This window comes from Macaca mulatta, chromosome 10 (genome assembly GCF_049350105.2).
Source record: "Macaca mulatta isolate MMU2019108-1 chromosome 10, T2T-MMU8v2.0, whole genome shotgun sequence".
Taxonomy (NCBI): Eukaryota; Metazoa; Chordata; class Mammalia; order Primates; family Cercopithecidae; genus Macaca; species Macaca mulatta.
This window is the reverse complement of record NC_133415.1, coordinates 12,384,868-12,407,629: the sequence shown is the minus strand read 5'-3', so window position 1 is coordinate 12,407,629 and position 22,762 is coordinate 12,384,868. Positions and strand designations below refer to the sequence as shown.

Sequence of the window (22,762 nt, the reverse complement as noted above, 5' to 3'; positions counted from 1 at the left end):
ACGATGATCCCAGACAGAGTTCTGATGCAACAGGGAATAAAGAAAAATGAATGACATTGATAGTGTGAAACAATAACAATGTCTTCTGGATAAAAACAGATGTAAAATACGTAACAGTGATGGCATATACTTGGGTGAGTGGAGTTAAAGTGTTCTAAGATCCTTATATTCTTCAGGAGGAGGGTGAAGATAGATACCAAATACACTTTGACGAATTTAAGAATCCAGATTGTCATTACTGGAATAAACACTGTAGGACTGGAAATGCAGTGTATAGTTATCCAAATTATTGGAGGAGGAAAAAGAATGATCAAATCAACCCGAACAACCGTAAAGCAGGCAAGAATGGAGAGAGAAATAAATACAAGACGGGGCAGGGAGGGGACAAATAGACGATAGCTATAAATTCTAATATTCTGTGATTCAGTAAATGTAACTAAATATTGCAGTTAAGATACAAAGATTATCAGAATGCATAAATTGCTAGATGCAGTTTACAAGAGAAACCCACAAGAGACACTTCCAAAACATAAAGCTAGTGAAGGTCAAAAGTAAACACATGGGGTAAAAATACCATGCAAATGCTAACAAAAAGAAGGCTGGTGCAGTTATTCTAACATCTAGGGAAAAACATCACTAGAGATAAGGTCATTTCACAATGAAAAGTGTCCAATTCACCAGAAAAATAGAACAATTTCACATTTGTATGCAAATACCAGTCTTAAAATATAAGAAACATGAAGAAGAGAACTAGATGGAGAGACAGACAAATCCGCAATTATAGTGGGAGATTTTAACACTCATCCCTCCATAATTGGTAGGAGAAGAAAAATATTCAATAGTATATAGGAGATAGGCAACTCGAACATGATTAATAAACTTAACTAATAGACTTATAGCACACTGTTATCTACAATGGTAAAATACTCCCCTTTTCAAGACATATGGAATACTTACAAAAACAGTTAATTTCAATAAATTTCAAAAGTCAGAAATAACAATACATTCTCTGACCACAACACATATAAGCTAGAGATGAATAACAAAAAGTTCGCTTCAAAAGCCCCATGTTTGGAAAGTAAGAAGTATGGGTTTGTTGTTGTTGTTGTTTTCGTTGTATTTATTTATTTATTTTGAGACGGAGTTTTGCTCTTTCACCTAGGCTGGAGTGAAGCGGCGTGATCTCAGCTCACTACAACCTCTGCCTCCGGGGTTCAAGCGATTCTCCTGCCTCAGCCTCCCAAGTAGCTGGGATTACAGATACCCGCCACCACCCCCGGCTAATTTTTGTCTTTTTAGTAGAGATGGGGAAGGGGAAGGGGAAGGGGAAGGGGGAAAATAATGAAATGGGATCAGCAAAGCCAAACATTATTTCTGTGAAAAGACTAATGGTATGGACAACCCCTGTTGAAATTGATCAAGAAGAGAGCAGACACAATTAACTAATATCAGTAATTAAAAGTTAAAGAACCTGTAGACATTTTAAAAAGGAAAGTAAAAGAGGATATTATGAATAATCTCATTACAATAGCTTAAAAATTTAAATGAAAGGGGCAAGTTCCTAGGAAAATATACCTTACCAAAATGGACGCAAGATAAAGAGAAAGCCCGAATGAGTAGCATCCCTAGTCATAGTACCAAATTATGAAATACTTTCATAGCCAGTTACTGACCATTTAAAACACTTTCCAGCCTGCACACGAAGCAGGATCCAGAAGGCTATCCACGCACTAATTCCATGATTTATGTATCATCAAAAGGTCTGGGGGATCTGGGGCATCCCTGGAAGAGTCATTGTACTTAGGAGGTTGATCGTAGCAGCTACATGCCAATTGGTATGAAATTATTTTGGAACTTGAGCAGTCTGAAATCCTATAGCACCAGCTGGACATCAGACCTCCCCATAATGATTAAAGGAACTGAATCAGTAATGCTTCCACAAAGAAAGCTCAGACTCAGAAGACGTCACCTATAAGCTATTGAAATAAACTCATTTCAGTGCTACCCCCAACTTTTCACATAATAGAAAGAGAGAGACTGCTTCCCAATCCTTCATGTGACAGGTACAGCACAAGAGAAAATTACAGGACAATGTCGCTTATGAATATAGATAACAACATCCTAAACACAACATCAGCAAATCAAATTGGGCAGTATGTAAAAATGATACTACATCATGGTAAAATTGAGTCTAATCCAGAAATGCAAGGTTGGTTTAACATTTGAAAACCAATCAATATAATTTGCCTCATTAAAAAAATTAAAGGAGAATGAGCTAGGCATGGTGGTGGGTACCTGTAATCCCAGCTACTCCAGAGGCTGAGGCAGGAGAATCACTTGAACCTGGGAGGCAGATGTTGCAGTGAACTGAGGTCATGTCATTGTACTCCAGCCTGGGCAACAAGAGCAAATGCCATCTCAAAAAATAAATAAATACATGAATAAAATTAAAAAATAAAGGAGGGAGACATGTGATCATCTCAGTATATGCAGGAACAGTTCAACATTTGTTTGTTTTAAAACTTGTAGCAAACTATCAACACAAGGGAATGTCTTTATCCTGGTAAAGGTCTCTACAAAAAACCTACAGCAAATATCTTAATTAATGATGAAATGTGGAAAACATTCCCTTGAGATCGGTTATAAGGCAAGATTGGATGAATCCCCATTTCCATTAAACATCACACTGGATATCCTGAATCTTTATTGGCCACATGTGACTGTCAGTCATTTGAAGTGTGACTAGTTCAAACTCAGACATAAGAATAAAATTAGATACATGCCAGATTTCAAAGCTTTAGTACCCAAAACCTGTAAAATGTCTCATTAATAAGTTGATATTTATTTCATATAGAAATGATAATATTTTGATACATTGGGTTAAGTAAAATGTTACAATTTTTTTTTTTTTTTTTGAGATGGAGTTTCGCTCTTGTTGCCCAGGCTGGAGTGCAATGGCACGATCTCAGCTCACTGCAACATCCGCCTCCCGGGTTCAAGCGATTCTCCTGCCTCAGCCTCCCGAGTAGCTGGGATTATAGGCATGCGCCACCATGCCTGGCTAATTTTGTATTTTTAGAAGAGATGGGGTTTCTCCATGTTGGCCAGGGTGGTCTCGACCTCAGGTGATCCACCCGCCTCGGCCTCCCAAAGTGCTGGAATTACAGGCGTGAGCCACCACTCCAAGCCTACAAACTAATTCTTTTTTTTTTTTTTTTTTTTTTTTGAGACGGAGTCTCGCTCTGTCGCCCAGGCTGGAGCGCAATGGCCGGATCTCAGCTCACTGCAAGCTCCGCCTCCCGGGTTCACGGCCATTCTCCTGCCTCAGCCTCCCGAGTAGCTGGGACTACAGGCGCCCGCCACCTCGCCCGGCTAGGTTTTTGTATTTTTTAGTAGAGACGGGGTTTCACCACGTTAGCCAGGATGGTCTTGATCTTGTGACCTTGTGATCCGCCCGTCTCAGCCTCCCAAAGTGCTGGGATTACAGGCTTGAGCCACCGCGCCCGGCCCTACAAACTAATTCTTAATGAGGATTTTAGAAAATTTTAAATTACAGTTGATCCTTGAGCAACACAGGTATGAACCATATGGGTCCACTTATTCATGAGTCTTCTTCCACCTCTGCCACCTGGGAGACGGCAAGACCCACCCCTCCTCTTCCTCCTCCTCAGCCTACAAAGCATGAAGACGAAGCGATGAAGACCTTTATGATGATCTGCTTCCACTTAATGAAGAATAAATGTATTTTCTCTTCCTTATGGTTTTCTTAATAACATTTTCTTTTCTCTGGCTTACTTTATCGTAAGAACACAGTATATAATACACATAGCATACAAAATATGCGTTCTTTGACTGTTTATGTTATCAGTAAGGCTTCCAATCAACAGCAGGTTATTAGTAGTTAAGTTTTGGGAGAGTCAAAAGTTATATGAGGCCAGGCGGAGTGGCTCACTCCTGTAATCCCAGCACTTTGAGAGGCCAAGGTGGGTGGATCACCTTAGGTCAGGAACTCAAGGCCACCCTGGTCAACATGGTGAAACCCCGTCTCTACTGAAAAAACAAAAATTAGCCAGGTGTGGTGGCAGTTGCCTGTAGTCCCAGCTACTTGGGAAGCTGAGGCAGGGGAATTGCTTGAACCTGGGAGGCAGAGGTTGCAGTGAGCTGAGATGGCACCACTACACTCCAGCATGAGCTACAGAGCAAGACTCCGTCAAAAAAGAAAGAAAGCGAGAGAGAGAGGGAGGGAATCATTATTTTCAGATTCATGTAGAATATTTTTAAAATATTCAGAATTTTTATTATAATTAATAAGAAAATTGAGCAAAATTGTTGGATAAAATATTAACAGACAAAAACCTATGGTGTTTTGTGTTTCCATATGCCAGTAGTAATTAGAAAATGAAGTAAAACATTATTTATATTATAATAAAAATATGTAAGATATCTAATGAAAATGTGCAAGGTCCTTATGGAATAAAATCATAAAATTACATTGCAAGACATTAAAGAAGATCTAAATTTATTTTTTTGGCCAGGCACAGTGGCTCACGCCTATGATTCCAGCACTTTAGGAGGCCAAGGCAGGAGGATCACTTGAGGTCAGGAGTTCGAGACCAGTCTGGCCAACATGGGAAAACCCCATCTTTGCTAAAAATACAAAATTTACTTAGGCATGGTGGCATGTGCCTATCTATGATCCCAGCTCTTCTTGAGGCTAAGGTAGGAGGATCGCTTGAGCCCGGGAGGTCCAGGCTGCAGTAAGCCACGATTGCAACACTGCACTCCAGCCTGGGTGACAGAGTGAGACTCTGTCTCAAAAAAAAAAATCAAGACATAAAGCTGAAGCAAATAAGACGATGTCCTATTGTTGCAAGAATAGACAAACAGAAAAAAAAGGAATAACAATGACAGCCTAGAAAAAGAGAGGAGCGAGAGAGACTAAAATTGCAGTCACTGAGTAAAGAATAAACTTTTTCATAATGTTGGTAGTTATTCATACAGGAAAAATATGAAATTAGACCATTAGACCTCCTGCCTGGCAAAAATTGACTCCATCCGACTTCAAAACCTACATGTAAAAGACAAAAACTTTTAGAAGATGATATTTTAAAATATCTTTATGATCATGAAGTAGGGAATCGTTTTTTAAACAAGAAACCAGGAACGTAAGTCATATAGGAAACAATTGATAACTTGAGCTTTCTTTATAAAAACACGTATAAAGTCAGCCAGCGACTTGAAAAGCTGAGGCAAGAGAACTGCTTGAACCTGGCGGGTGGAGGTTGCAGTAAGCCAAGATCACGCCACTGCACTCCAGCCTGGGCAACAAGAGTTAAACTCTGTTTCCAAACAAACAAACAAAAAGAGCCGGGCGCAGTGGCTCACGCCTGTAATCCCAGCACTTTGGGAGGCCGAATGGATGGATCACCTGAGGTCAGGAGTTCAAACCAGCCTGGCCAACATGGCAAAACCCCATCTCTACTTACAAATACAAAAATTAGCCGGGCGTGGCGGCAGGTGCCTGTAATTCTAGCTACATGGGAGGCTGAGGCAGGGAGAATTGCTTGAACCCAGGAGGTAGAGATTGTAGTGAGCTGAGGTAGCACCACTGTACTCCAGCCTGGGCAACAGAGTGAGACTCCGTCTCAAAAAAAAAAAAAAAAAGAAAAAAGAAAAAAAGAAAAAGAAAAAAAATGTATATAAAGTGAACAGAAAAGAAAAATATTTAAAACACTCATAAATGGACAAAGGAGGTGATGTAAAGAGTCCCTGTCAATCAAGTGGGAAGATGGACAATCAGCTGTAGTAAAATACAAGAGTGCAGAATGTGGCAAAGACTCGGACAGGCAAAGAGAGGAATCACCAGTGGCCAACAGTTGTGAAAAGTTGTTCAAGCTCAGGAGTAACGCACATAAAATCCCACAATGAGCTACAACTGATTAGCAACACTTTTAAAGTCCGATTTAAAAATTATTGCAAGCAGGCTAGGCGTGGTGGCTCACACCTGTAAACCCAATGCTCTGGGAGGCTGAAGTGGGAGGACTGCTTGAGCCCAGGAGTTCGAGATCAGCTTGTGCAACATAGCAAGACCCTTGTCTCTACAAAAAAAAATCAGAAATTAGCCAGGTATGGTGGTGTATGCGTGTACTCCCAGCTACTCAGGAGGCTGAGATGGGAGGATCACTTGAGCCCAGGAGTTCAAGGCTGCAGTGAGCTATGATCATGTCACTGCACTCCAGCCTGGGTGACAGCGAGAGACCCTGTCTCAGGAAAAAAAAAAAAAAAAATCTTGCAAGCACGGGCAAGAATGTGCACCAAGTCTTCTTCTTCTTCTTCTTCTTCTTCTTCTTCTGTTTTTTTTTTAGACGGAGTCTTGCTCTGTTACCCAGGCTGGAGTGCAGTAGTGTGATCCCGGCTTACTGCAGCCTCCACTTCCCGGGTTCAAGTGATACTCCTGTCCCAGCCTCCTGAGTAGCTGGGATTACAGGTGCCTGCCACCACACCTGGTTAATTTTTTTGTATTTTTAGTAGAGATGAGGTTTTACCATGTGGGCCAGGCTGGTCTGGAACTCCTGACCTCAGGTGATCCACCCACCTCGGCCTCCCAAAGTACTAGGATTACAGGTGTGAGCCACCGCACCCGGCCTAATTTTTGTATTTTTAGTAGAGACAGGGTTTCACTATGTTGGTTAGGCTGGTCTCAAATTCCTGACCTTGTGATCGATCCACCTCAGCCTCTCAAAGTGCTGGGATTACAGGCGTGAGCCACTGTGCCTGGCCTATGTATGGTAACCATTTTTTTTTTTTTTTTTTCCTTTTGGGACGGACTCTTGCTCTTGTTGCCCAGGCTGCAGTGCAGTGGCGTGATCTTGGCTCACTGCAACCTCTGCCTCCCCGGTTCAAGCAATTCTCCTGCCTCAGCCTCCGAGTAACTGGGATTACAGGCATGCACCACCATGCCCAGCTAATTTTTGTATTTTTAGTAGAGGCAGAGTTTCTCCATGTTGGTCAGGCTGGTCTCGAACCCCTGACCTCAGGTGATCCACCCACGTCAGCCTCCCAAAGTGCTGGGATTACAGGCGTGAGCCACCGTGCCTGGCCTTTTTCTTTCCTTTTTTTTTTTTTTTTTTTTTTTGAGACGGGGTTTTTATCTTGTTGCTCAGGCTGGAGTGCAATGGCGTGATCTTGGCTCACCAAAACCTCTGCCTCCTGGGTTCAAGCAATTCTCCTGCCTCAGCCTCCCGAGTAGTTGGGATTACAGGCATGTACCACCATACCAGCTAATTTTATAGTTTTAGTAGAGATGGTGTTTCTTCATGTTGGTCAGGCTGGTCTCGAACTCCTGACCTCAGGTGATCTGCCTGCTTCGGACTCCCAAAGTGCTGGGATTTCAGGTGTAAGCCATGGCACCTGGCCATGTATGGTAACTTTTAAAGAAAATTCCAAACTGTTTTCTAATGTAGCTGTGCTATTTTGCATTTCCACCAACACTATTTGAGAGTTCCAGTTGCTCCACATCCTCACCAACACTTGATATTGTCAGTCTTCAATTTTAGCTATTTATTGCCCATATACTGACTGAATGTAGAGAATTTGCATTTCTCTAATGGCTAATTATGTTGAGGACCCTGTCAAGGGCTTATTTGCCATTCATATATCCTCTTTGGTGAAATGTGTTTTCAAATATTTTGCCCATTTTAAAAATCAAGTCATCTTCTTAGTCTTGAGTTACAAGAATTCTTGGCCAGGCATGGTGGCTCACACCTGTAATCCCAGCACTTTGGGAGGCCGAGGCAGGCAGATACTTGAGGTCAGGAGTTTGAGACCAGCCTGACCAACATGGTGAGACCCCTGTCTCAACTAAAAATACAAAAATTAACTGGGCATGGTGGTGTGTGCCTGTAATCCCAGCTACTTGAGAGGCTGAGACAGGAGAATCACTTGAGCCCAGGAGGTGCAGGTTGCAGTGAGCTAAAATGGCACCACTGCACTCCAGCCTGGGCAAATGGACGGAGACTCCATCTCAAAAAAAAAAAAAAAAAAAAAAAAGAATTCTTTATACAAATATTTTCACCAAGACTGGTTTGCCTTTTAATTTCTTTCTTTCTTCCTTTCTTTTTCCTTTTTCTTTCTTTTTTTTTTTTTTTTTTTTTTGAGATAGGGCCTTGCTCTGTCACCCATGCTGGAGTGCAATGGCATGATCATGGCTCACTGCACCCTTGACCTCCCAGGCTCAAGTAATTCTCCCACCTCAGTCTCCTAAGTAGCTGGGACTATAGGTGCACACCACCATGCCCAGCTAATTTTTGCATTTTTTGTAGAGATAGGGTTTGGCCCTATTGCCCAGGCTGGTCTCGAACTCTTGAACTCAAGCAATCCACCTGCCTTGGCGTCTCACAGTGCTGGGATTATAGGCATAAGCCGCTGCATCTGGCCACCTTTTAATTTTTTAAATGATGTCTTTCAAAGAACAAAAGCTCTTACATTGAAGAATATGATCCATTTTGAGTTAATTTTGTATATGATGTGGGGTGAGGATCAAGAATCATTTTTTTCCATATGGTTAATCAATTGTTCCAGCACCTTTTGTTGGAAAGACTGTACTTTTCCTCACTGAATTGCCTTAACACATTTGTCAAGTCAATTGCTCTTATGTGCATGGATTAAATTCTGACCTCTCAAGTCTGTTCCTTGATCACCTGGGCTCAAGTGATCCTTCCCCCTCAGCCTCCTGAGTAGCGGGGACCACAGGTGTGTGTCACAATGCCTGACTAATTAAAAAAAAAATGTAGAGATGGGGTCTCACTATGTTGCTCAGGCTGGTCTCCAACTACCAGCCTCAAACGATCCTCTCACCTTGGCCTCCTAAAGTGTTGGGATTACAGGCATCAGTCACCATGCCCAGCCCTATAATAAGTCTTAAAATCAGGTAGTCTAAGTTCTCTAACTTTATTCTTTTTTTTTTTTTTTTTTGGCTTTTCTAGGTCCTTTGCCCTTTCATATAAAGGGCAAAGGACACATTGTCAATTTCTACCAAAAAGATAAAAGACTATTGATATTTTTATTGGGATTATTTTGCATCTATAGATCAATTTGGAAATAATTTACATCATAACAGTATTGAATTTTCCAACCCATGAAAACATTCTATCTCTTCATTATTTAGGTTCTGCTTAGTTTCTATAAGCTATGTTCTACAGTTTGGGGGTACAGTTGCAGTTTTACATCTTTACCAGGTTATCCCTAAGTGTTTCATTGCCATTGTAAGTGGTGTTTCTAATTTTCAATTTTAATTGTTCATGACTAGTTTATACAACTGAATTGTATTTCTTTATATTGGCCTTGTATTTGACAACATTGCAAAACTCGCTTGTTAGTTCCACTAGCTTTTTTGTAAATTCCATTCACTTTTCTTTTCTTTTCTTTTCTTTTCTTTTCTTTTTTGTTGAGATGAAGGCTTGCTCTGTCGCCCAGGCTGGAGTGCAGTGGCGCCATCTCGGCTCACTGCAACCTCTGCCTCCTGGGCTCAAGGTATTCTCTTGCCTCAGCCTCCCTAGTAGCTGGAATTACAGGTGTGCACAACCATGCCCACCTGATTTTTGATATTTTTAGTAGAGACGGGGTTTCACCAAGTTGGCCAGACTGGTCTTGAACTCCTGACCTCAGGTGATCTGCCTCCCTCAGTCTCCCAAAGTGCTGGGATTACTGATATGAGTCAGGGTGCCTGGCCCAGTTTTCTTTTTTCTTTTTTTTTTTTTTTGAGATGAAGTTTTTTGCTCTTGTCACCCAGGCTGGAGTGCAATGGCACAATCTTGACTCACTGCAACCTCCACCTCCTGGATTCAAGTGATTCTTCTGCCTCAGCCTCCCGAGTAGCTGGGATTATAGGCATCAGGCACCACACCCAGCTAATTTTTGTATTTTTAGTACAGACAGGGTTTCACCATGTTGGCCAGGCTAGCCTCGAACTACTGACCTCAAGTGATCTGCCTATCTCAGCCTCCCAAAGTGCTGGGATTACTGGTATGAGCCATGGTGCCTGTCCCAGTTTTTTATATAGATGATAATGTCTGTGAATAACGACAGCTTTAATTTATTTCTAATCCGTATGCCTTTCTTTTTCTTGCCTTTTTATTGCAGTGGCTAAGACCTTCAGTACAATGTTGAGTAGAAATATTGATAGTAAATATACTTGCTTTCTTCCTGATCTTAGGGAGATAGCAGTCAGATTTTTACCAGTATTTATGATGTCAGCTATAGATTTGTGTAGACACCCTTTATTGGATTGAGAAAGCGCAGTGGCTCACACCTGTAATCCCAGCACTTTGGGAGGCTGAGGTGAGCAGATCACGAGGTCAGGAGTTCGAGACCATCCTGACCAACATAGTGAAACCCTGTCTCTACTAAAAATACAAAAATTAGCCCGGCATGGTGGCACACACCTGTAGTCCCAGCTACTCAGGAGGCTGAGGCAGGAGAATCACTTGAACCCAGGAGGTGGAGGTTGCAGTGAGCCGAGATCACGTCACTGTACTCCAGCCTGGGTGACAATGCGAGATTCTGTCTCAAAAATAAATAAATAAATAAATAAATAAATAAATAACCAATGGGTCATATACAAAAATGATGACCCAGAATGGCTTCAGACTGCTCAGAGACAGTAGAAGTAGGAGGACGATAGAGGAATCCCGTCACATTCCTGAAAAAGCATCATTTCAACTTAGGATTCTATACCTAACCAAACTACCAATGAAGTATGAGGAGGGACACAGAAACATTTCAGACACACAAAGTCTCCAAAATTTTATTGCCCATGCACTCTTTCTCAGGAAGGTACTGCAGGATTTTTGCCACCAAAAAGATGGAGTAGAACAAATAAGAAGTCATGGGAGGCTGGGTGCAGTGGCTCACAACTATTATCCCAGCACCCTGGGAGGCCGAGGTGGGCAGATCACCTGAGGTCAGGAGTTCGAGACCAGCTTGGCCAACATGGCAAAACCCTGTCTCTACTAAAAATACAAATATTAGTCAGGCGTGGTGGTGGGCGCTTGTAATTTCAGCTACTCAGGAGGCTGAGGCAAGAGAATTGATTCAACCCAGGAGGTGAAGGTTGCAGTGAGCCAAGATCACGCCACTGCACTCCAGCCTGGGTGACAGAGCGAGCCTCTGTCTCAAAAAAACAAAGCAACAACAACAAAAAGAAGTTATGAGAGCCAGGGGAAAATGAGAGAACTGAAGGAGATTTCCAGAACAACAGGTATAGCCTAGGTGCAGAGGAGAGTCTGTTCAGATGACAGCAAGTTAGGAGGCACTGGGAGAGCTGCCTTCAGGAAGATGAAATTGATGGAATAGCTGATGGGCCCAAAAGCATTGAGATGGTTCAGGTAACTGGCAGGATGTCTGGAATCAAACTAGTAATAAGCACATTTTTAAAAATGAAGCAGTCCGGGTCCAGTGACTCATGCCTGTAATCCCAGCACTTTGGGAAGCTGAGGCAGGAGGAACACCTGCATACAGGAGTTCAAGACCAGCCTGGGCAACACAGTGAGACCCAGTCTCTACAAAATATCACAGATTAGCTGGGTGTGGTGGCATGCACCTGTAGTCCCAGTTACTCAGAAGGCTGAGGCGGGAGGATGGCTTGAGCTCACGGGGTTGAGGGTGCAGCGAGCTGTGATTGATCACACTACTGCACTCCAGCCTTGGTAACAGAGTGAGACCCTGTCTCAAAATAAATAAAACAAAATAAAATAAAGTGAAGCAAAATAAAAGACAAATAGAAAGTCCAGAAAAAGTGCAGTTGATTTTGAGAAAGTGAAAGTAGTCATAGCACACCATGTGGCTCAGCTATGACGCACACTGACATGATCTTAATGATATCATACTGGATATTGCTGTAACCAAAAGGACAATGTCATTATGCTGGGAGAATGGAGGGAAAGGAGGAGCAGAGGAGAGCCATACCCACCCACTCTATAGTGGCCATCAATAGGTAATGTCAAACACCGAAAGATCCAGAAGTGGCACATCGCAAGCAGGTTTCATGGTTTACACAAAAGAACCAGCGAAAGGAACTGAAATGGTTGTCTCTGGAAAGAGGTAAAGCAGGGTGGGGAATATCATTTTTCTCAATGAACCTTGCAGAGGGCCAGGAGCAGTGGCTTATGCCTGTAATCCCAGCACTTTGGGAGGCTAAGGCGGGCAAATCACAAGGTCAGGAGTTTGAGACCAGCCTGACCAACATGGTGAAACCCCGCCTCTACTAAAAACTAGCCAGGGTGGGTGGCATGCACCTGTAATCCCAGCTACTCAGGAGGCTGAGGCAGGTGAATCACTTGAACCCAGGAGGTGGAGGTTGCAGTGAGCCAGGATCGCACCACTGCACTCCAGCCTGGGCGACAGAACAAGACTCTGTCTCAAAAAAAAAAAAAAAAAAAGAACCTTGCAGAACTATATGATATGTGTGTATATATACACACTATAAATACAAATTATATGCATGTATAATAATGTGTGTATCCATATAATAAGAAAATATATATACATTACACAGGTATAGTTTTGATGTGTAAATACCAAAAAAAGGGGCCCTGAATATAATCTCTAAGGGAAGGCAGTCAGGGGGCCTCTGCAACTGCCTATGGTGGACCTTAGCTGGAGGGAAACAGGATTGAGGCTACTCAGGAAGCCTCTGCATGGCCCAGCAAAGGCAAGAGCATGGCCCAGACTATGGCCCTGCAGCAGAATGGAGACAGGTAACCAGATTAGAGACAGAGAGAGAAGATGGGGTGAATTAACTGGGGTACCGGGCAGGTGGAAGGTCAGTTTGGATGCCCCAGTCTGGGAAAGCGTAGTGCCCTCCACTGAGCTGAGCCTTCTCCTTTCAGAGGGGGAAACAGATGTCATCAGAGGAGAAGCCCCTCACCTTCCTGCCTCAAACCCCTGCCCCAGAGGGACCACCTTCATGGGCAGGTGGTCCATCAGTCACACAGGGCTTCCCTCCTCAAAGGGGCAGGCATGCGGCTTAATGCTCTGCTGTCTTGAAATTCATAACAATTGTTGAACAAAGGTCCCCGTGTTTTCATTCTGCATGGGACTCCACAAGTTATGCAGCCACCCCCAGTATGTCTATACCCACATCTGGCTTGCCTTACCTGCTCAGGCATCAAAATTACCTGTAGAGCTTGTAAAAACCCAAACTCTCAGACCCACCTCCACCTCTATTGGGTTCCTGATCTCAAGAACAATGGCCACCATCCTCTAAGTGTCTTAGGTCTTCTGTCCTCAAAGTGTGGTCTGAGACCTGCAGCATCAACCTCACTTGGGAGCTTGTCAGAAATGCAGATTCCCAGGCTCCGCACCACACCCACCGAGTCAGAACCTGCAGTGTAGCAGGACCCCCAGGGGACTCACGCGCACGTTCATTTGTGAGAAGCACTGTCTTAGGCTATATCAAGGGAACATTCTAGACTTTTCCTCCCTAATTCACAGGTCACCAGGTACTGTGAGTTCTTCCCTAGTTACATCACACGTCCCGCTGCAACTGCCCCCAGGATGGCTCCTCTTGGAAGCCCCATGATCTTTCAGACTGAACATACCCAGACCTGAGCACCCTGACCTCTTCTTCCCCCAGGTCACCTCTTCCTCCCACACCCCCTTCTCCTCCCTTTTTCCAGTACCTGTCCAGGTGAACTGAGCCAGCCAAGCCAGGTACCCAAGGAGTGTTTCAGGTCCTTCTCTGGCTCACCTCGCTCTGCCTCTCACTATCCCCTTCTCCCAGTCTCTATAGCCATGACCCCCGACCCTCCAAGACGTAGCCACCAGCACCTCTCACTTCAGCCACCTCCACCATCTCGCACTGGCAGTGGACTGATCACGTCACTCCCTAGAACAACCCCTCGGTGGCTCTCAGCTCGGGGCCATTCTGCACTGGCACACCTCCCCACCTGCTCTCTGCTTACTAAACGCTTCCACTATCACTATTGCTTCCAGCTTTCAAATCGAAGCCCGATCAGCTCCTCCTCCACAGCCTCCCCTGGCTACCCTTCTGCCTGCCCCCACCAAAACTTCTGGGCTCCCCTCAGCCCCAGCCCTGGTCCTGCTGTGGTCTGTGTGTCTCCCCCAGCAGCCTGGGAGCTCCTCTGGGAGGGACAGGGAACTGCCTGATTCAATCACCATCCTGATGCTCTGCCTGGGGCCACGCACACAACAGGGGTCCTGTGTTTGAGTAGATAAAGGCCCAGTGAGCAAGCCACAGGGAGAGGGCAGAAGATGGGATTACACAGCGGGAGTGGGGAAAGCTGTTACAAAGGTGCCCTTGTAGACCCAGCTACAGGTGGGAGGATTGCTTGAGCCTAGTTCAAGACCAGACAGGGCAACATAGCAAGACTCCATCCCTTAAAAAAATTACATTTAAAATTTATTTTATTTTATTTATTTTTAGACGGCGTTTCACCCTGTTGCCCAGGCTGGAGCGCAGTGACGTGATCTCGGCTCACTGCAACTTCTGCCTCCCAGATTCAAGCGATTCTCCTGCCTCAGCCTCCCTAGTAGCTGGGATTAGTGCGCACTACCATGCCTGGCTAATTTTTGTGTTTTTAGTAGAGACGGGGTTTCACCTTGTTGGTCAGGCTGGTCTCAAATTCCTGACATCAGGTGATCCACCCGCCTCGGCCTCCCAAAGTGCTGGGATTACAGGCGTGAGCCACCACGCCTGGCCAAAAAATTAAATTTAAAATCTTAAAAAGGTCGGCCCCAGTTGAATAAAAAGCAGAGAGGGATGGCTGCAGGATGCCTGGTGCCCAGTTCTCGTCCAGAGCACTGGAGGACAGCAGGACTCTTTCTGCCCACCAGGTGGCGCCAGGACTCCGGCGTCCGGCTGCCCAGCGCTCGGTCCCCGCTTCCCCGAGTGTTGGGTGGATGGGGCACCAGGGAAGCAAGAGGCAAAGCCTGCAGGACCCACAGCAGGTCCTAGAGGGGACATTCCCCATCTGCTTTCCTTGCCTGAGCGTCCACCATCAGCACCCTCTACAGTACAGGGAGAAGGGCTGTGGATGATGGCTGTGTCACGGGAAAATGGAAGAGAACGCTGAGCATCTCGCAAAGCCACTCAGCAGCTATCGGGTGATGGAGCCAGACATTTGCACACCTGCAGGCTGGGTCACATCCTGTTTTTTGAAGACGCTCACCATGAGGCCTGTCTGCGCGGCCACCGGAGCCAGGATCGAGCCCAGACAGTCCAGTCCCAAACAGACCCACACTCTTAAGCACTGGGCTTCCCTGGGGCCCCTCCCTGGGGTCAGATCTCCTCCTGTTACAGATGAGGAAACTGAGGCCCAGAGAGGGGAATCGCTTGCTGAGGATCCCACTCCTCGTGTGGAGCAGAACCAAAATGAGGGTCCCTGCCTGGTGGCTCCGAGGCCAGCACCCCTTCCTCCGCCATCGTGGAGACCCCTTATCCCTTCCTGTCCAAGGAGCCCCGGCTCCCCTCCCGTGGGCTTTTCCCAGGAGCCTCCCTGTTCTGCCCAGCTCCCCGCTCCTCCCTTGCTCCAGACCCAAGCCACCCACAGACTACAACCCTTCCTACATCCCCTTTCAACAGCCCCCGAGAGGATTTCCACCAGGGATTGGAAGAGGTCCTCATCCCTCCCACCCCCGGGCCGGATAGGGGCCGGAGGGGCAGGTGCGCGAGCGGCGCCGGATGGAGGATAGAAGGGCAGGAGGAGGTGTGGGCAGGCATGTCTTTTCCGGGTCCCACCTGAGGCTCCAGGTGCAGCCCCCTCGCACCATCCCCCGTCTGCTTGTGTTTGGGACTCCGAGCTGCGGCCGAGATCCATTTCCTCCCAGCCCCTGACCACCTGCTCCTGCCTCTCAGCATGTCTGCTTCTCCCCTCATCCCCTTACCAAGCCCTGGCCTCTGCTCCTTTCCTGCAAGCGCCCCACGGTTATCCTGCCTCTTCTCAGGGCACCCTTCCCTTCCTCCCCGTCTCAGTCTTGTCTTCCCCCAGCTGGGCCCAGGGCAACCCCTTCCCTGAGCACTCCTCCACCAGCTCTCAGTCCACAGCTGGGAAAACTGAGGCCTCTAATCTGGGGCCTACTCAGGCACATGGTTGGAGCTTGGTTATCTGTGTGTCCCCAAGGCCTTGCACAGAGCCCAGCACTGGGGTAGACTCTGCAGTGGGAGATGGTGGGTGGGTTCAGCTAAGCTGGAATCTGGCTCCACCACAGCATGCTGTGCAGCCTGGAGCAGGTCCCTTAACCTCTCTGAACCTCCATTTTCTCATTTGTAAAACCAGGAAGAATGAGGCCGATTTCTTAGGGTTGTAGTGAGAACTGACAAGACAATGTATGCAAAATAAATATCACAGTATAAGGTGGTTGCTATTCATTCATTCTATAAATATTGATTGAACACTTTTTTTTTTTCAGATGGAGTTTCACTCTTGTTGCCCAGGCTGGAGTGCACTGGTGTGACCTCAGCTCACTGCAAAGTCCGCCTTCTAGGTCCAAGCAATTCTCTTGCCTCAGCCTCCCAAATAGCTGGGATTACAGACGTACGCCACCATACCTGGCTAATTTTGCACTTTTTTTTTTTTTTTTTTTTTACTAGAGACGGGATTTCACCATCTTGGTCAGGCTGGTCTCGAACTCCTGACCTCAGGTGATCTGCCTGCTTCAGCCTCCCAAAGTGCTGAGATTACAAGTGTGAGCCACTGCGCCCAGCCTGATTGAACATCTATTATGTCTCATTATTATTAAGTTCAAAAGAAAAGAAGCCAATCCAGCAGACCGCAGATTCCCTGACCTCCCATCCTATGCTGTTTCCTGGTGCATCCTCCGCTCCTAATCCACACAGAGGCATCACCCTAAATTAGCTGGCTGCACATATCACTACCCTGGTCAAAAGCCCCCAACAGTTCCCCGTTGCCTAAGGCGTCAGCTCCTGACTGCTGGCAGTGACACTCAAGACTCTCTGAGATCTGGCTCCAACCTCTTTTCCATGGGATCTCTTTATTTTGTGACACCGACTTCGACTACAGGTACGTGGATCTGGGTCCCATGGCCAGAACACCTTGGGCTTTCTCACTGCCACACCTGTGCTCCTGCTATGCCCTTGAGTGGAACAGCTACCATCTTTGTCCTTACCCAACAAAGTCCCATCCGCATTTTCTGGCCCATTTCCCCCACGTGGCCTCTCTGACCACCTGGAGCCAGGCTCTGAACCTCAGTCAGCCTCCTCGCCTAAGCATCCCGTCCCCCACTCCTCAGCCGGGCCCTGCAAGGCTTGCTCTATCACCAACCATTTGCAGGAACCACTGGGCCAACAGGAGGTGCTGGACCGCTATATGGCAGGGGATGGCCTGACTTGCCCGTGTGGTCAGAGTCCAGCTCTGCCACTGTCCCATGGGGATCATTCTTACCCATCACATTCCTAAATGGACTAGAATGGTGGCCTCCTCTGCCCCAGGGCCCTACTCTCTCCAGGCAATGGAGAAAGAGCCAGGGGTCCCACCACCACCAATGGCCCCTCTGACACTGTAGGATATGTTCCCACAGTCACGGTGCAGGCATCAACCAGATACCAGACTAAATGGGATTATCCAGACGGGACCACTGGGCCAGAGCCTTCTGCTGGAGGGAGGGAGCTTTGCTCCTCCCCTACACCCTCCCTGTTCCAGGGCTCAGTCCCTTCTACAAGGTCCCACCAAGCCGTCACAAGCCTGCCCCATCTAGCGACGGGGATCCCCATACCCACTGGGGCATCTTGTCCATCTCTGATGGTTAGTTCAGAGCTGACCTAGCTGCCTCCACGGAATTTCTGCCCCATTCATTCATCCTCCATGAGTTCCTTCTGCACACATTGAGCACCTACTGGGTGCTGCACACATTGAGCACCTACTGGGTGCTAGTTGATGTGCCAGCTCACCTGAGGTTTGCAACACCTCTATGAGGTGTGAAGGCGGATACTGATAACGGTGATGGTTGCAAAACCAATGAGGAAAGTCAGGTGCAAGAGAGATCGCCACTGCACAGAATCTCACGATCAGGCAGCGGCTGGGCCAGGAGTAGATTTTCCATCTGGGTGACCCAGGAGCCCGTTCTCTTTCTTCCACTGAACTGAATATGTCCCCTAGCAGGACTTGGGAGGTGTAATACTTGGGAAGGTGGGGGCAGGACTAGCCCATCCAGTCCCCCAAAGCCTTCAGTAGAGGGCACAGAGCTGGACCTGGGTTGGGGTTACCAAGGGTAGCCAAGAGTAGCTTTGGAGGCCTCAGCAGAGGAGCTGCTGCAGCCGCTGCTCACCCCCAGGAGCCTCCTTCTGAGAAGGAAGTATTATTGAGCCTACATTGTGCCGGGAGGGAAAACGTGGGGTCCTTGGAGCCCTGCCAACCCCTTGCCTTCAGGCTGTTTGGCTTTGTTTGTTTTTTTGGTCTTTTTTTTTTTTCCTTTTTCTTTGGGCTGATTGTTCTCATTAAATCTTTTTGTCCTGTTTTGTTTTTTATGGGGCTGACAATGCTGCTCAGTGCTTAGCGCGGCTTCCTGTGTTTCTGCCCCAGCGCAGGCCTCCATGGGGCCGTGCTTCCTGTTGTGAGCCGTCGCCATGGCAACTGGAGGCCCGGTGGGCTCCATGAGGGTGTGGGGAGGGGTGACATCAGTGACGTCAGCGGGTGAGAAGGCAAGGGGCAGGGGTCCGAGGGGGTTGCATGGGGGAGGGGCAGCCAGCAGCCAGCCCGCGCATTGCTGAGAGCTGACTCACGGCCCGGGAAGGGGAAGAATGCCCTCACATTCCTTTGGGAGGTAAACAAGGTCAGGGAATGCGGCTGGGATCCTGTTTACCTGACCCTGGCCCCCCGGGGGACCCGAAGCCCTACAGGACAACACAGTGGAACAGAACCAGCCAGAATTGGGGGGCTAGGGAAGCAGGGGAGAAGGGAGGGACCGTCAGGGGCCCCCCGGGTGGGGGCCAGAGACAGAAAGACCAGGATTCCAATCACAGCTCCACTAGGTGACAGCTCTATGACTTTGAGCAAGCCACATGGCCTCCCGTGCCTCAGTTTCCCCTATTTCTAAATGAGGAGAACTTCTCGTGTAGATGGTCCCTTAGTCTCCAATCACTTTGGGCTGGTTTCAGGGGTGGCGAGGGTGGCAGCACAGCCCATGCCTCTGCATTTTCTCCGTTCTCTACCTGCCAAGGGCCTGATCCAAGGCTGGGTCTACATGTCTCTGGCTGCACCTGACCCCACTAGGGTAATGCCCCAGACCTGTAGCAAAACCAAAGGGCCGAGGCGGGCTGGCCTCGAAGGGAGGTGATGGGCGTGCAGCCCAGGGCAGGGTGCAGCACCTCTAGGATCCCAGGGCTGGAGTCAGTGCAGCTAGCCCCGCTGGCTTCCCACACCTGTGTCCCCCCTTCAGCTCTCTCAGAGCCCCACCTCTTATCCCTGGACCCCCAGAGTAACCGCCTCCCCTGCTCGTCAGGGAGGGTCCAGAGGAGCCCCTCCTGGTGCCAATGGTCTGTATCCTAATCAAACTCTGGGATTCCATGGTGCTGAGATCTGCAAGAACAGCCCTGCATCTCTACGACAAACCTTTGCCACCTTTGAAACGGACCAGCTGGGAATAACATGCCCTTCCCCCACAGGTGCCATGTGAGGGTGCAGGCCATGCCCCCATGGCCACAGTTGAGTTGGGGCCGCCTGGCCTATGCTGAGAGTCTGGGTATCAGAGTCAGACTGGCTTTCCCGCTTGCTAGCTGGGGCCTTCGGGCAAGCTCCTTAGCCTCTGCAAGCCTCAGTTTCCTGATCTGCAAAGCAGAAGCTCCCAGGGTTGATGTGAGACTGAGTGAGTTAATTCACATGAAGCCCTTAGCACATAGTAGGCCCTCAAGTGTGCTGAACCCACACAGAGCCAGCCCTACAGACTCCGGCATCCTCCGCAGCAGCACCCGATGCCCCCGTCTCTGAGGTCTCCCCTGTGTTGAACACCCGTCCCAGTGCAGGAACAGTGTCCACCAGGTGCCCCATGGTTTTCCCATAAAGGGACCGGACTTGGGTTTCCCTGGACAGGGAATATCCTGTTCTGGGCTGGCGGTGGGGGGAGGAAGAGGAGCGGGAAGGACACGGCCGCTCCGCATTCCTGGCATTCTTGGCGGCTGCCCTGTCCAGCTGCCTCGCCGCTGCCGGGGGCCCTGGCCTATTGCCAGCCTGCTTGGCAATAGGCCCCTGCTTGGGGCGCCCCTTGGACTTGGGGTGATAGGGGACCCATCCTGTGCCAGTCCCACCCAGCCCAGACTATCGCAGAAGTAAATGAACCCCAATCCTGGAAGCAGAGATTCCAGGGCTCTGGGAGGAGTCAGTTAACAGAGGAGGGGTTTCTGCTCTCAGTTCTATCTTATGGAGCTCCCTAGCCCACCTACCGTCCCCAGGGAAGCTCTGGGGGTCAGGGCCTGAAGAGGGGAGAGGTAGAAGGCTCCTGGGTTCTAGTCTCCAGTGCCTGGACGGCCACGTCCCCTCTCTGGGACTCAGTATCTCTATCTGCAAGATGGGAGGTTTTGATCCCTTCCTTGGGCAACCCCTGTATCGCTGCCCTTGTCATGCTCTGTGACATCATCACTGCCTCTCTGCAGATCCTGTGCCTCTGACCAAGGGCAGGAGCCAATCCCTTCTCTGCACTGGGCCAGGCCTGGTGGGTTACAGCGGCTCCCACCGCCACACAGCCATGGTCTGCAGGATTCGAACATTCAGAGGGGAGGGCCTGGGCATGGTCAGGCTCTGGAGCCCTCGCCCTGGGAGTGCCTTTGGGGTCCTAGGAGGAAGGGGGTCGTTGTCCAAGATCCCACAGCTAGCTCGGTCAAGCTGACCTGGGAATCCAGGGACTTGCTGTTCCGCAAAACCACCAAAACTAGGGTAATTCTTTTCCATGTTTTTCTGCAAACGCCCCCTAGTTTCAGGCCCAGAGCAGTCTGGGGAGAAGCTGGGAGCTGGCGGCTTCAGAGACCTCCCCTCCGCAGGAGACCAAGCCTGCTCCCCGTGCTGCCCTCTGCCCTTGGAGAGCCTGGAGGGATCTTCCAGGGGCCCGGACGGGACAAGCAGGAGGGGCTGCAGTGGGGTGGATGCATGTAGGCTGCCAGTCTCTGGCCTCCCACCCTCTCCCTCCCCTCTCTTGCTGGCTCGAGGACCACCCCAAGCCCCTGCCCAGTCCTGGGAACTCCAACTCCATCTGCACTGCAGGCCCCGTTTCCCACTTCAACAGCTCACAGTGGCTCTGGGGACAGAGACCAGAGCAACCTGGTCCAGGCCACAGCGAGAGGCAGGAGCAGCTCTTCGCTGGAGTCAGGAGCCCTGAGAAGTCCCTGGGCCTCTGTACCTCCACTTGACCATCACAGGGTTAGAGGATGTGGTCTCCGGGGCCAGCCCCATCAGTCTTCTGTGGTCCCAGGATTCTGAAATTCAACTTTATGGTTCTGAGACCATCAGTTACCACCTTCTGCATGCCCTTAGGAGGATTAAGCAGAGGGAACTCCTCCCTGTTACTTGCCCTTCTCTAGAGCTCACCCCACAGAGCTCAGCTCCCCTCCAGGCCAGGACCCTGCTCCCAACGACCCCATCTCCCCTGCCACTTGACCCCCCACAAAAGGCCAAACACCCCCAACGCTATTGTCTCCACCTTCCCCTGGTGCCTCCCGCCTGCCTGTCCCACCCGCCTGTCCTGTCTGCCTGTCTGGCTGGCTGGCCATCTGTCTGTCTCTCTGTCTGTCTGAGGGACAGTAGGAGGAAAAGGCTGGAACCCCACCCTGCTGGGTCCACATGTCCAGGGCATTGTTCAGCCTCCCCTGGGAAATCACCTCAATTGTGAGGCTTGGGGGCCACTGCGGCTCGGCCGGGTGTGTTTACAGACACGGGGGCGGGCAGGGGTTGTGTCTGTGGAGGAGGATGGGCACAGGGGGTGTCATGATCATCTGTGTGTGGCACGCTTGATTAAATAATGATAAAATGACGAAATGGAATATTATGCAGCCATCAAATACGATGCCTTTGAAGAACGGTGAGGACATAAGAAAGTGTCACAATTTAAGGTTTACTAAAAGGGAAAACGCACAATGAGAAGAAGTCAAAGTGACTCGAATGCTAATCACAGTGATCTTTGTTGCCAAATCATGAGGAATTTCCTATTTCCTGTGTATTTACAGTGTATTTTCAATGTTTTTGGCAATGAGCACGTAGCTTTATAATCAGAGAAAGGAGAATAAGTGTTGTAAAAATCAAATTAAAGATGAACTAGAAAACAAATGAACATGATTAAAATAAAATAAACTCACTGGGCATGGTGGCTCACACCTGTAATCCCAGTTCCTCAGCAGGCTGAGGCAGGAGGATCTCTTAAGCCTGAGAGTTTGAGACCAGCCTGGGCAACATAGTGAGACCCTGTCCCAAAAACAAAACAAAACAAAACAACGAAATAAAATAAGGCCAACAGAAAAGACTAAACATAAAACTAAGGCAAATGTTCAACTCTAGTTAGCAAACACTGAGTGGGTGCCTACTGTGTGCTGAGGCTGTGCTGAGTGCCGGGGTTACAGACATGAAGGAGACGGAGACCCTGGCGAGTTAACTGTCTGTCAGGAGGGTGGGAGAGTTACCAGTCATAAGGCCCACAGACACAGGTAGGACATGGTCCCCCTCAGGAGGGCACCCGAGAAAGAGAGGGAGACATGGAGGAATCAGGAGGCCTTCAGAGAGGAGGTGACTACTCACACAGAGGCTGG

General features: G+C 48.4%; 1 long non-coding RNA gene across 1 annotated transcript in view; it reads left to right on the top strand.

Annotated features, from left to right (window-relative positions):
* Positions 1-21,979, top strand: part of LOC144331700 (uncharacterized) — a 31,378-nt gene extending 9,399 nt beyond the window's left edge. Inside the window, exons 2-3 of the long non-coding RNA XR_013399069.1 lie at positions 14,444-15,123; positions 16,429-21,979. This is a non-coding gene — a long non-coding RNA (uncharacterized LOC144331700). The remainder of the gene's footprint in view (positions 1-14,443; positions 15,124-16,428) is intronic.
* The last annotated feature ends 783 nt before the right edge of the window (positions 21,980-22,762 follow it).